Below are 15,269 nucleotides of genomic sequence, written 5' to 3' on the forward strand. Positions count from 1 at the left end.
CAGCCTCCAGGGCAAAATGTATTTAACCTGCAGTGACACATAGCCCAGGAGCCATTCAGTATTTATGTCATTCTGAATTTTTATTTAGAAACAATTAAAGCTACTTGGATTTCAAGAACTGTCATGGTTTCTGGTCAAAGTTTATTTTTTAAAAAAGACAGAATAATCTACAACTTTATCAGCGTACAGCTAAAGTCATGACTAGTTCTCCTTTTTCCCCTCTAACTACTTCTATCCTCTGCCTCTGGACCGTATGCATGGAAGTACACACCAAGAACATACACAGTGAAGGTTGTGGACATGGGTGATGGGTGGGGGTTGTGATAAATCTGAACTTTGTAGCAGTAAGAAATTTCAATAAACATATTTTCATAGAATAATCTCATTTCTGGACAAGAATAGGTGTATTTCATAAAAAATCTACGGCTTGAACTTCAAAAATTTTAAATCGCAACAGGTTGCTGAGTTGGAAAAGGCAGCAATTAGTCATTTAGTACTAATGGTACTTTACCTGTTGAATTTTTGATTCACTGGGATACCTTTGAACAGTTCAGTTCAGTTCAGTCGCTCAGTCATGTCCGACTCTTTGTGACCCCATGATCCCAGCACGCCAGGCCTCCCTGTCCATCACCAACTCCCGGAGTTTACCCAAACTCATGTCCATCAATTCCGTGATGCCATCCAGTCAACTCATCCTCTGTCATCCCCTTCTCCTCCTGCCCCCAATCCCTCCCAGTATCAGGGTCTTTTCCAGTGAGTCAACTCTTTGCATGAGGTGGCCAAAGTATCAGAGTTTCAGCTTTAGCATCAGTCCTTCCAATGAACACCCAGGACTGATCTCCTTTAGGATGCACTGGTTGGATCTCCTTGCAGTCCAAGGGACTCTCAAGAGTCTTCTCCAACACCACAGTTCAAAAGCATCAATTCTTCTGTGCTCAGCTTTCTTCACAGTCCAACTCTCACACCCATAATGACCATTGGAAAAACCATAGCCTTGACTAGACATACCTTTGTTGGCAAAGTAATGTCTCTGCTTTTGAATATGCTATCTAGGTTGGTCAGAACTTTCCTTCCAAGGAGTAGGGGTCTTTTAATCTCATGGCTGCAATCACCATCTGCAGTGATTTTGAAGCCCCGATAAACAAAGTCTGACACTGTTTCACTGTTTCCCCATCTATTTCCCATGAAGCGATGGGACCAGATGCCATGATCTTCATTTTCTGAATGTTGAGCTTTAAGCCAACTTTTCACTCTCCTCTTTCACTTTCTTCAAGAGGCTTTTTAGTTCCTCTTCACTTTCTGCCATAAGAGTGGTGTCATCTGCATATCTGAGGTGATTGGTATTTCTCCCAGCAATCTTGTTTCCAGCTTGTGCTTCTACCAGCCCAGGATTTCTCATGATGTACTCTGCATATAAGTTAAATAAGCAGGGTGACAATATGCAGCCTTTACTTACTCCTTTTCCTATTTGGAACCAGTCTGTTGTTCCATGTCCAGTTCTAACTGTTGCTTCCTGACCTGCATATAGGTTTTCAAGAGGCAGATCAAGTAGTCTGGTATTCCCATCTCTCAGAATTTTCCACAGTTTATTGTGATTCACACAGTCAAAGGCTTTGGCATAGTCAATAAAGCAGAAATAGATGTTTTCCTGGAACTTTCTTGCTTTTTCAAGGACCCAAAGGATGTTGGCAATTTGGTCCCTGATTCCTCTGCCTTTTCTAAAACCAACTTGAACATCTGGAAGTTCACAGTTCACGTATTGCTGAAGCCTGGCTTGGAGAATTTTGAGCATTACTTTACTAGCATGTGAGATGAGTGCAATTGTGTGGTAGTTTGAGCATTCTTTGGCATTGCCTTTCTTTGGGATTGGAATGAAAACTGACCTTTTCCAGTCCTGTGGCCACTGCTGAGTTTTCCAAATTTGCTGGCATATTGAGTGCAGCACTTTCACAGCATCATCTTTCAGGATTTGAAATAGCTCCACTGGAATTCCATCACCTCCACTAGCTTTATTCGTAGTGATGCTTTCTAAGGCCCACTTGACTTCACATTCCAGGATGTCTGGCTCTAGGTGAGTGATCACACCCTTGTGATTATCTGGGTTGTGAAGATCTTTTTTGTACAGTTCTTCTGTGTATTCTTGCCACCGTTAAACAATGTCAAATCATCTTTAAGCTGTAAAATGTTGATTATTTCAAATTATCTTCTGATCTTTTACTCCATGGACTGTAGCCCACCAGGCTTCTCTGTCCATGGGATTTTCCAGGCAAGAATGCTGGAGTGGGTTGCTATTTCCTTTGCCAGGGGATCTTCCTGATCCAGGGATCGAAACTGAGTGTCCTACATTACAGGTGGATTCTTTACCATCTGAGCCACCAGAGAATATGAACTCTTTGTATAATATAACAAGGCAAAACTCAAAGTCCATTCAAGTCTAATCCCTTGATATGGTATGAGGTAGACAGAGACCATGTCCAACATCACTGGATTTCCTGAAATAGTTCATCTATTACATGAATAAAACAGCACTTTCTAGTGAGGGCGATGTGCATACAGCACTGAGGTGGACTCATTCCCTTAAATTTTAGTTACACGCTGTTCATAGAAAGAATAGACATTCTTCTGAGTTATTTATGTATTACAACATTAAAATTATATACTTGGAAATAATTTCATGAGAATCCAGGAATAGCCACTCAGTCATATGGCCTGACAGCCAGAACTCAGAGAGAAATAGAGTTAAATAACCAGATGTATGCATAACTGTCTCCAGCATCCTCAGGACAAGTGTTTATGACTCATCTACTCTTCTTCCCAGGGAGCAATGATTAAGATTCTGCATATTTGTGACTCTCTGAGTAATTATCAAACAGGTGATTCTTTCATGTGTGTATGTATATATAAATATATATACTTATGTCCTTTGCCTACTGATAATTTCTACTTCTGCATCTTACTCATAGTTACTCACCATACTCATCTCCCTTGTAACTTCACTTTTTCATCAACTTGAGGAACTCTCCTTACTTATTTGTAGTTTTAGCCCTTATTGCTCCCTCTGGTTCTCTCTGTACTTCTCAATACAAATTTCTAAAAAGAAGAATTTTAATTGCTCATTTTGTTTTAAATGCCAGGCTTTATTATTAGTTTCTGACCCACTTGAGTGGCAGTAGTCCGCACTGATTCAATCAGTTCTGGTTTATGGGGTTCACTGGGCTGGCTCTTCAGCCCAGGCTATAGGTCACAGCCTTTCACACAGAAGAATCTGAAATATCTAGTATATCTTGTCTCAAACTACTGTCCCTTTAACCTATCATGTTCCCTGAATTAGTCTTTTCATTAAGTAAAACTGTTACCTAAGAGAAAAAACATACCAAGTTATTATCAGCCATAAACCCTCAAGTTAAATTGATGATACAGGCACCTAGCATAGCCCTGAGTGAGCTGGTAACATTTATAAAGTTTTATGGAAAAGATGTGTGTGTGTGTGTGTGTGTGTGTGTTAGTTGATCAGTTTTGTGCAACTCTTTGGGCCCCATGGACTGTAGCTCACCAGGCTCCTCTGTCTATGGAATTCTCCAGACAAGAATACTGGAGTGGGTTGCCATTTCCTTCTCCAGGGGATCTTCCTGACCCAGAGATCAAACCTGGATCACCAGCATTGCAGGCAGATTCTTTACATCTGAGCCACCAAGGATATTCAACTTGATATCAGGAGACCTGAGTGTTGGTTCTGTCTGTGCCATGAACTGAATCTTAAGTTTGGCAAGCTGTTTAACCTTTCAGGCTCTGGTTCTGCATCTGTAAATCTGGGTGAGGGGATTCACATGGTTCCCAATCTGAAATCCTAGGAGTTCCCGTCATAAAGTTTGAGGTCAGAATAAATCTGGAACATGATAGAGGCAATAGGATGGATTCACAGGGGTTTCATGCAGACAGAAATCACAGTGAGGAAGAAAGCAGGCCAAGAATGGTTTCCTTGAGTGGATTTGCCCTTGAAGGTCTGGAATGGGTTGGGGCCAAGCCTTTTGACTGTGATCAATATCAATCAATATCACTGAGGCAAGGCTGAGAGAGTCAAAGTCTGCAAGAATAGATTCCTAAGGGGATGAAAGTCAAGTTGCCAATCACTTCTAAAGATGCCATAACTTCCATTAGTGAATATGCCTACTCTTTGGGAGTCAGGAAGTCAGGGAGTGAGTCATTTTTTAAACTTTTTGTTTGTTTATTTAATTTTGGCTGTACTGTGCAGCATGTGGGATCTTAGTTCCTTGACCAGGGATCGAACCCTTGTCCCCTGCACTGGGAGTGGGGAGTTTTAACCACTGGACCAGCAGGGAAGTCCCTACACCCCTTTTATTGATTATTTGACTTACCTCCATATTCTCCTTGTTCCATTTGCTATCAATTTTGGCTGTCTCCCTTGGGATGAACCCCAAAGAATCTAGATGTGAATAAAGTTGGATTTACACTGAAAGATCAATATGTACCCCAAGGATAGATATTCAAAGTCATGGGATAAGAAGCAAAATGGCTCCCAAGTTAGCAAACTTCTTGATCATCTGATCAAATATATGAGAGCCAGACAAAGACTATTTCCCTTAGAAGATGGGTTGCTAATTGTGAGCACATGGTCATGGGAGAGTGTCATAAGCCCCTTTGACTTGTGTGCTCATCTGAGCACTTTCCTGAGGAGATACGGTTTTAGTCAGTGGACTTGTACTATTCCAGATTCTTTAGCAAAGTGGAGAGAAGTGTTGGGGGTTGTAGCCAAAGGACATTGAGTTTCCTGGACTCTGATAACTTATTACAGATTAGTACAATAAGTCTCCTACATACGAACCTTCAAGTTGGGAAATGTCAAAACTGTGAACATGAGTGCCGGTCCCTGTATATCAGCTGTTGTGCTCTACTACTGTACTTTTCAAGGTACTGTACTGTAGGATTTAAAATATATACTTTTTGTGTTTGTTTTTTATGTATGTATTGCTTGAAAAGTATTATAAACCTATTACAGTACAGTACTATATAGCTGCTTGTGTTAGTTGGGTACCTAAACTAACTTTGTTGGACTTAAAAACAAATTAGACTTAAAGAACCTCATTTGTATATAAGGGTCTTACTGAATATAGACATTCTGGTTTTGTATATAGATCCTTAAGTCCTTGATTCAGTTCAGTTCAGTTCAGTTGCTCAGTCATGTCTGACTCTTTGCGACCCCATGAATCGCAGCATGCCAGGCCTCCCTGTCCATCACCAACTCCCGGAGTTTAACCAAACTCATGTCCATTGAGTTGGTGATGCCATCCAGCCATCTCATCCTCTGTTGTCCTCTTCTCCTCCTGCCCTCAATCCCTCCCAGGATCAGGGTCTTTTCCAATGAGTCAACTCTTTGCATGAGGTGGCCAAAGTATTGGAGTTTCAGCCTCAGCATCAGTCCTTCCAATGAACACCCAGGACTGATCTCCTTTATTAGGGTGTGTTTAATCCTAAGAGATATATTTTCATTGATGTGATAGAAAAAAGGCAAGTTTTGTCCTATGAGTCTCAGGACCATACACGGGGCAGTGATACATTGACTGAAGTGTCAGATGCTATATTGAGATCTTCAACATAGAATAATATAAGTAAATTCAGATAGTCTTCCTATGGTGATCATCTTGCATTGATGTGCCCTCAGGTCATTCCTATGCTTAAAAGTTTTCAGCATTTCCACATTTTCACTTAGAGTAAAATCCAAACTTCTTATGTGCCCTATGAGTTTCTACCTCATTTGCCTGCAATCTCATCTTCTCTGACTCTTCCGTTCACTTATATCACTCAAGCCACACAGCTCTTCTTTCTGTTCTGATAACATGTCAAGGTTGCCTCTCCCTGGGAGCCTTTACACTTACTATTCTCTTTGCCTGAGAATCTTTCTCCCGTAGCATTTATGTGGCTTCCTTCTGCTCATTATTCAGGCCTTAACTCAAATATAATGAGAAGGTTTCTATGACACTGCTATTTGATATAGTCTTTTCTCTCTACTTTAGCTCATTTTTTTTCAAATTTTTTTGTAAAAGATACAGAAAAATTAAACAAAATTTATAGTAAGCTTCTGAATGTCCACCATGAGACCCTACCATTAATATTTTACTAGAGCTTTAAAATTTTTTTATTGTGGTAAAAGTCACATAATATAAAAGTACTAACTTAACAACACTTAACTCTACAGTTCGGTGGCACTACTTAGCTTATTTATTTTTGAAACATTTTATTTATGAAAGCTAATATTATCCAAAATGATTACATTTATTTGTTTTCCTTTTTGAAAAAATCTATTTCCTTCATTAAAACATATTCCATGAGAGCAGGATCTTTTCTGTCATGCTTGTTGCCATATCCTATACATACATAATTTTGATTTTAATGAATATAACATTTTTATACGTATGTGCTTTGCTTAGTTACTCAGTCATGTCTAACTCTTTATGACCCCATGCACTGTAGCCTGCCAGGCTCCTCTGTCCATGGGGATTCTCCAGACAAGAATACTGGAGTGGGTTGCCATTCCCTTCTCCAAGGTATCTTTCTGACCCAGGGGTTGAGGCCAGGTTTCCCACACTGCAGGCGGATTCTTGACCATCTGAGCCACCAGAGTATACTCTGGCCATTATCTAATCAGTATAAGTTGTTGTTGTCATTGTTCAGTCACTAAGTCACGTCCAGCTCTTTGCGACCCCATGGACTGCTGCATGCCAGCCTTCCCTGTCCTTCACTATCTCCTAGAGTTTCCTCAAACTCATGTCCATTTAATTAAATCAGTGTAAGTATCCTGTATAAAATTCACTGGTTTATTTTGATCAGCTGGTGACATTCCCATGTGATTCACAAATGGTTCTGATTTTTTAGAACAAAATAAACTACTTTAGGTTGTACTTCTCTCCAGAGCATTAATCCAAGCTTAGTAGACAACGAACACTACAGAAGGTGAATTTCCTACCTGGAGGCCTGAGGCTGTTGCAAACATTTGATTTATTAGGAAATATATAAATCAAAATAGCTCTGCTGATCAGGCCAGAACTAAGGTTATACTAAAAAATCTTTCACATATGTTTCTAGTTGGGTGGATAACTTGTATATGACTTACACAAAGAGACTTGGAATAATCTTTTCTAATTCTAATACCACTTTGTATTTCAGGGATTGAAAAGGCAGTGTGCCATAGTGGGAAGAGTTCAGACTCTGCAACAAAGGAGCTGGGTTTGAATTCAGCTCTATCATCTACTAGGTATGCCTTTGAACAAGTCCTTTCATTCTTCCTGAGCTCCAATTTCCTCATCTGTAAAGTGGAACTAGTAATACTTACCTCCCAGAGCTTCCTTTAGGGATGTATACATAAAGTGCCAGGCACTTGACAGACTCTTGTTGAACTTGTAGCCACCATTATTTGTTGCTTAGTTGCAAAGTCGTGTCCTACTCTTTGCAACCCTGTGGACTGCAGCATACCAGGCCTCCCTGTCCATCACTATCTCCAGGAGTTTGCACAAACTCATGTCCACTGAGTCGGTGATGCCATCCAATCATCCCATCCTATCTCCCTCCCTTCTCCTTCTGCCCTCAATCTTTCCCAGCATCAAGGTCTTTTCCAATGAGTGTGCTCTTTGCATCAGGTGACCAAAGTATTGGAACTTCAGCCTCAGCATCAGTCCTTCCAATGGATATTCAGGGTTGATTTCAGGGTTGACTGGTTTGATCCCTTTGCTGTCCAAGGGACTCTGAAGAGTCTTTTTCAGCACCACAATTCAAAAGCATCAATTCTTTGGCACTCAGCCTTCTTTATGGTCCAGCTTTCACATCCATGCATGACTACTGAAAAAACCGTAGCTTTGACTATACGGCCCTTTGTCCACAAAGTGATGTCTGTGCTTTTTAATACGCTGTCTAGGATTATTATAGCTTTCCTTCCAAGAAGCGAGCCTTTAAAAAAGCTTTTATATATATAAAAAAATTTTGTAAAAAAAAAAAGGCTTTAAAGCCTTGAATGGTACTGTGTTTTAATATTTGTTTTATTTATCTGCTTTCAAATTATAGTGGTTGCTTCTAAAAACATCAAGTTATGATGGATAATGGGAAGATGGGTATCTTGAGAGAGGAAAAGTACATAAACCACATCACAGTTGAGGACCATTTGAACTGGCAGTGGATCCAAGGTGGCACTGGGACTATGGTAGCTGGCATTCATGTATATATACGTGTGTGTGTGTTAGTCACTGAAGTCATGTCTGACTCTTTGTGACCCCATGGACTGTAGCCTGCCAGGATCCTCTGTCCAGACAGAATACTTAAGTGCATTGCCATTCCCCTCTTCAGGGGATCTTCCAGACCCAGGAATCAAACTGAGGTCTCCCACATTGCAGTCAGATTCTTTACCCTCTGAGCCACCAGGGAAATCCGTATATACTAAAGAGCTGTGGTATTTGCATGGTCCAGTTGCTCTCCATTGCATTCTTCTTATGCTACTTAGTCTCTCTGTTGTGTATCTCTTTTCCTTATCATGCTTTCTGCTAACAAACGGACTCTATTTTCTTACAATTTCAGGTTACCATGACTCTGTCTCTGAAGGACACGCTTCCCATTATGACCTATCTTTTGCTTCCTACTTCTTCAGTCTTATATTGCAGCTTCCACGTCCTGCTAGCTGCCTGTTTCTTGGTTTGTTTCACTATTCATTTCTGCAGAGGGACTCAGATTGATCTTACTCAAGCTTTCTTAGCAAGCCATGCCATCATCCTCTGAATAGTCAGGTATTAATTTGATCCATCTAAAATTAACACTTGCATATTTCAAAATAAGCAAATACCAGCAAGTTTGTGTGGTATAACTTAATATGTGATGTCTCTGGTGAGGGACCATTGCTAAAGCCAAGGGTGAGGTGGTATCATATACAACACAAACAAGCAAGAACAATAATTTTTTAAAGAGTTTTACTTTATACCATGTAGAACTGGGTATGGCTGGAGCAGGCACTGTGATTAGCTCTTTAGCAAAATATGAAATCATTTTTATTGCCTGAAATGTTAGACCCAGAAGGGAACTTAAAGACATTTTATTTAGTCCAACCTGTTCACTCTAGAGATGAGGCATCCAAACCTCCAACCAGTAAGCCCTATGTGACATACAGCTAGTCAAAAGTTGGAAAATTAAATCAGTGAAAAAATGTTAAAAAGAAATTGAGTTATTTACTTTGGAAAAGATGTCTGAGTGTGTGAAGATGAATAAAAGGCAAACCAGTCCATTAGAAATATCACCATCTGTGCTGTGCTGTGCTTAGTTGCTCAGTCGTGTCCGACTCTTTGTGACTCCATGGACTGTAGCCCTCCAGGCTCTTCTGTCCATGGGGATTCTCCAGCCAAGAATACTGGAGTGGGTTGCTAAGCCCTCCTCCAGGGGATCTTCCCAACCCAGGAATTGAACTGGGGTCTCCTGCTTTGCAGGCAGATTCTTTACCAGATGAGCTACAAAGGAAGCCATCTAGTAGGGAAGAAAAACTAATTTTAATATAGAAATGCCATAATAAATACATACACAGGGTCAGAATGCCTAATTATGGGGCTGGGGAAATTCAGGGAGATTTTTCTAGAAGAGCAATGTCTGACCTGGGATTTGAGGCGTTGAATCCCTGTTAGGCAGTTGCAGTTGTGAAGCATGTTCTAGAAAGTATATTCCTGAGTGAGCAGAAACTGTATTTTGTGTGAGTGTGGTGTGTGGAGGACACAGTAGTTTGGGCCACAGGTTGTCCAAGAGAAGGTTCAATGTCTCTCCTTTCTCTCTCACCTGACCCTGCTATATATTTTCCCCCTCATCTCGGTTAGGTTCACCTCCAGTGACTGTTAAAATCATGCTGCATTCTACCTTTATGATCAGAATAACAGTGTGAAAAGATTGTTCAGAAGCATGAAGAGGGGTGGAAGGCAACCAATTTGAAATTTATCATAGTTAAAAATGGTACTGAAGAATTTATTTACAGGGCAACAGTGGAGAAACAGACATAGAGAATAGACTTATGGACATAGGGAAAGGGGAGGAGAAGGTAAGATGTATGGAAAGAGTAACATGGAAACTTACAGTACCATATGTAAAATAGATAGCAACAGGAATTTGCTGCATGGCTCAGGAAACTCAAACAGGGGCTCTATATCAACCTAGAGGAGTGGGATGGGGAGGGAGATGGAGGGAGGTTCAAAAGGGAGGGGATATATGTATACCTATGGCTGATACATGTTGAGGTTTGACAGAAAACAGCAAAATTCTGTAAAGCCATTACCCTTCAGTAAAAAATAAATTAATTTTAAAAAATCAGGAGAAACAGTTTGTTTCATTTGGGATTGCCCAATAAAATCTGCCCTTGTCCCCTGTTCTTGGGGGTGCTGCCATTTCTTGGTGAAGGCCACTTTAAATGGTATTCACATCTTCTCAAGTGTTTGCAATCTAGTCCAAGGTGTTGTCATTTTCACACTAAATAAGAGCACTTTTAATTCCTTCCCCCAGTCCAGATGCCTTCTAGGATTCCACTCAATACACCCCACCCTCAACTTCAGGATGACAGGAAGCCGTTGATTACTCCTGTTCGGTATTCCCCCTGAGCTAGCCATATACCACCTACCTTAGTGTGGCTTGTACTGTGCTTTTTTCCCTCTGTTTCTGTGACTCAGGTTATAACACATGATTCACATGAGGAAAATTAGCAGTCTGTTTTGTCAGAGGGTCGTACCACAAATAAAAACCCAGGAAAGCCTATGTAGATTCCAAGAAAGCAATGAAAAAAGTACAATATTTTGAATTCACTGTCAAATAAAACTCAAAATGACCACTTATTGGAAAAGCAAGAATTTAACATAGGCATTTACATTTTCCACTTCCCCCTCTTTTTATGGATTAAAGAATAAATCTTTGTTGAAAATAAGGACTCATTCAGAGGGAAACAAGGAGGAAAAGCTGAATGCAAAGCATTGCTCAAGGCAAGAAAAGGTTTGATTCAATACATTTTTACCATAAATTTAACGACAGAGTTCAATATTTAAACGTAGTGAAGGGTTCACCACCCAATCTTAAGCAAATTTTTCAAAATCGACCCTATCTTTTCTTGCATTTTGTTTTTTTTAAATTTCACTGGAATCTAACATTTTTCATCATTTCTGTTTAATGATGAGAATTAATTTGCAAAGGAATTTAAGTCAACATCAAAGGGAGAGAAGAGAAGAATTTATGGGCTGAGATTAGCACTCCAAAGAAAAGAAAGCAGAATACAGCAATAAGCTCCCACTCTTGGTAAGCGGTAAACGCTCCTCTGCTTTTAAAATTCCCTAACAAGGTGAGCGAAACCATTCCAAGAACACTATTGTCAAGAGACACCTTTGAACTGATCTATCCTGAAGAATAACCCCCAGAAAGGTAGGGGAAAAAAATAACTTTCATATGTTTGTGGCCACACAGTGCAGCTCCGACTTCTGAACATTTTTCCCCAATTATTTTTGTAAAGTATTGATCGCAATTTAATTTTGTAGTCCCAACATGAGAGGCGCTTCATGCTGAAATGTCTCACAGGAGATTGTAATCAGGGTCTAGCCTGAAGGTGAAGCGTTCGTACATAGGTTTTACTCTATTTCTCCACTCTTCATCAGCTCGGGGATTGGAGCAGAAGGCATTCTCAGGCAGATTAATTTTTGACGATGGGATCGATGGAAGATGTTTTTTCCTCCTGACATTGAGTCATCTAATTTGCTGTTTATCTTTGGCTTATTGAGTTTTGAGCATTGTTAAATCATACCTTTCAGCTGTTTAATTTCATGTGTGAATTTTGCATTCCCCTCTTGTACTCTGGCATAACTCTTTTACTTAAAATGAGCAGGCTGATGGGCCTTTTTTTGACACAGGGTTACTGCTTTGGAGTCTGTTAAGTACTCCAAGGTAATGTTCTGGTACTTTCTAGCCTTTTTTTCTTTGCTTGTGGCCATAGATCAGTTCACCTCTAGGGAAATCATTACTTGCCATGATTATTATCCTCAGCACCTTCATCTATTCTCCCTTGTTTCCTGACTCCATGGCTTGATGAAGTACCTAGATGTGCCAACACCTTATCTCAGGTCTCATAATTAACCCCTTCATAACACGGGCAGAGGAAATTATTTTTCCTGTGAAATGCTCTGTCTAGTTCAACACTGGGGCTTCTTTATAGTAATCACAGCAGCTTTCAGAGTTTCAACTCTATCTTTCCAGTCAGATGTGGATTTTGTAAGTGTGCTGATGGCTATAAGAAAAATATTTTCCACCTAGAGAAATTTGGCCTCTTGTAACCTTTTTTCCACCCACTTTTTAAAGATAATCAGCTGTATTCCCAACACCTTATCTATACACACTGAATATTTCCCACTGTTGCAATCTTGTATCACATTAGTCATTCTACCAATCTTCATGAGTGTACTCATAATAATCTAGAAATTAATAAAATGTGAACGGGTCTTTTCTAGCTTGAAAGGCATGTAATGTATTTTAAACTGGAAAACAAAATTTTAAAACATTAACAGAATATACTGCAAGATTTGAATTTAACTTTAAAACAATTGATTAGTTTATTAATGCAGGAAAGAAAAAATCCTATTCCACATGCCAAACCATTTATGGATTTGATTAAACACAGAGATGCTATTCCTATTATCATGAAAAGAGCCCGAGACCATCCATTAGTAAAACTATCTCCAGCTCTCTAACTAGTTGGATTTCCATGAAGAAGTCATAAAGAACCATATCTCTCTTTTTTTTTAATTTATTTATTTTTTAATTGAAGGATAATTGCTTTACAGAATTTTGTTGTTTTCTGTCAGACCTCAACATGATTCATATATCCTCTCCCTTTTGAACCTCCCTCCCATCTCCCTCCCCATCGCACCCGAAGAACCATATCTCTTTGGTTCTCATTTTCCTCATTAGTAAAATCAGGAAGTTTCTTATAATTGAGTTGGCCAGAAAGCTCATTCTGGTTTTTCTATACCATCTTCAGAAAAATCCAAACAAACTTTTTGGCCATCGTATCTGCAGCATTATTACTCTGAAGTGTTACATACTTATTCACCTCTATCTGTCACCCAAGACCTCAGTTAAATTCCACCTCCTCCACAGAGTGTTCTTGCCTGTTACTGCCCACAATGGACTCACCACGTATTATCATAACGTCTTGTTTGGCATTGTTTCATATTAGTTTTGGTAATGCTTTCTGGTAATTAAAAAATATTTCATGACTGTATTTACAAAAAAGACCCATAGTTCCATTTTACATGTTATTTCAATATCTTAAAAGAGAGACAATATCTTTTTTTTTTTGAGGATGTATTTGATTTTTGGAATAAGCTCAAATATATTAGTTGACATTCCAATAATGTAGGTGAATAATGAAGACTGGAAACTTACTCTTCAGGTAAATCTCTGTATTATTTAAATTTCTTCCTGGAACTGATCATGGACACAATTACAGGGGAGGAGATCTCAAGATGTTTTGGGTATGGCAGAGTTGCTAGAATAAGCATATGGCCTGATGAGGTTAGTATTAGTTGCTCAGTCCTGTGTGCTTCTTTGCAACTCCATGAACTGTAGCCCGCCAGGCTCCTCTGTCCATGGGATTTCCCAGGCAAGAATACTGGACTGGATCACCATTTCCTTCTCCAGGGAATCTTCCTGACCCAGGGATCAAACCCAGATCTCCCACATTACAGGTAGATTCTTTATCATCTGAGCCACCAGGGTAATTCCAGTGAGGTTACTACTTTGGAAAACAATTTCTATTTTGTAATAATTATTATTATAAAGGCTGATTGTTAATACAATAATATAGTTATTTAATTGCTTTATTAATTGGTTTCATGTCCTTATAGGTAACATATGTCTTGTCCTAATAAGTTACAAGGTTTTTGTAGGCAAGAAAATGATATTAATCTTTCAGCACTTACTTTGTAAACATTTCAAGTTTTTCCTTGGTTCAGACTTGAAGTTGCTATTAAAGATTAAATCAGCTGAAATTTGTGAGAGTGTTTTTGTACTTCCTTAGCTGGAACCAGAGATGAGAATGAGTTAGCATTAAAAAAAAAAAAGAGGAAATAAATTTTCTGCTCCACAGGAGAATACACAAATTGCACATGTAAATAAAAATTCACAAATTAACATCCATATCTATAAACACTAACGTAGGTTAATGTCTTTGTGAATCATGCTGCAATACGTCAGTCCAAAACATTCGGAAACAAATTTGAAAAAGAAAACTGCTACAAATAATGTAATACTCTGTTTCCCCAAAGTGTCTCTTTCCTTAGGATCTGAATAAGTTGTGGAGGTTGAAGGAGAATATTGGGTGTATTAATCATGTTTGAGACCAAGGAATCATGACCATCAATTCCCCGTATAAAGAGAAGTTTACCTGGTGATGTTGACCAGTTCAAGTCCAAGTCCTTGCCAATCAGATACTAACATACCAAGAACAAGACCAGAGGGAAGAGATACAAAACCTGGTAAATGTATTTGGCTATTTTCTAGAATTCATAAAACAGTCATAAGTTTGTTCAAAATCAAATTTTTAACTCCAACATTTTATTTTGGTCTTAATTTTGCAACTGTTGTACATATCTATTCTATGGGCTTCCCTGGTAGCCCAGGGGTAAGGAATCCATCTTGACCCCTGCCAATCCTCCTGCGAATGCAAGAGATGTGGGTTTGATCCCTGGGTTGGGAAGATCCCCTGGAGAAGGAAAAGGCAACCCTCTCCAGTATTCTTGCCTGAGAAATCCATCGACAGAGGAGCCTGGTGGGCTACACTCCATGGGGTCGCAAAGAGTCAGACAGACACAACTGTGCGACTAAACAAACTATTCTGTAAAAAGTTTACATATTCATATCATATATAGTAAATATGCCTATGTACTATATTTGTAAGGCAATGGCATCCCACTCCAGTACTCTTGCCTGGAAAATCCCATGGGTGGAGGAGCCTGGTAGGCTGCAGTCCATGGGGTCGCTGAGAGTCAGACATAACTGAGCGACTTCACTTTCACTTTTCACTTTCATGCATTGGAGAAGGAAATGGCAACCCACTCCAGTGTTCTTGCCTGGAGAATCCCAGGGACGGGGGAGCCCGGTGGGCTGCCGTCTATGGGGTCGCACAGAGTCGGACACGACTGAAGTGACTTAGCAGCAGCAGCAGTAGCAGCAGCAGCAGAATAACAGTCTTGACAGTAAATAACTGG

The 15,269-nt window shown here is 39.6% G+C and overlaps 1 long non-coding RNA gene across 2 annotated transcripts in view; it reads left to right on the forward strand.

The window, feature by feature from the left end:
* LOC123333207 overlaps positions 1 to 15,269 on the forward strand; it is a 61,634-nt gene that overhangs the window by 11,862 nt on the left and 34,503 nt on the right. Inside the window, exon 2 of one of the 2 annotated variants that reach the window (XR_006550404.1) lies at positions 7,183 to 7,412. This is a non-coding gene — a long non-coding RNA (uncharacterized LOC123333207). Of the gene's footprint in view, positions 1 to 7,182; positions 7,413 to 15,269 lie in introns of those variants that run through there. The other variant, XR_006550403.2, reaches the window with a different exon arrangement.

The sequence above is a fragment of the Bubalus bubalis genome, chromosome 4 (assembly GCF_019923935.1).
Source record: "Bubalus bubalis isolate 160015118507 breed Murrah chromosome 4, NDDB_SH_1, whole genome shotgun sequence".
NCBI lineage: Eukaryota > Metazoa > Chordata > Mammalia > Artiodactyla > Bovidae > Bubalus > Bubalus bubalis.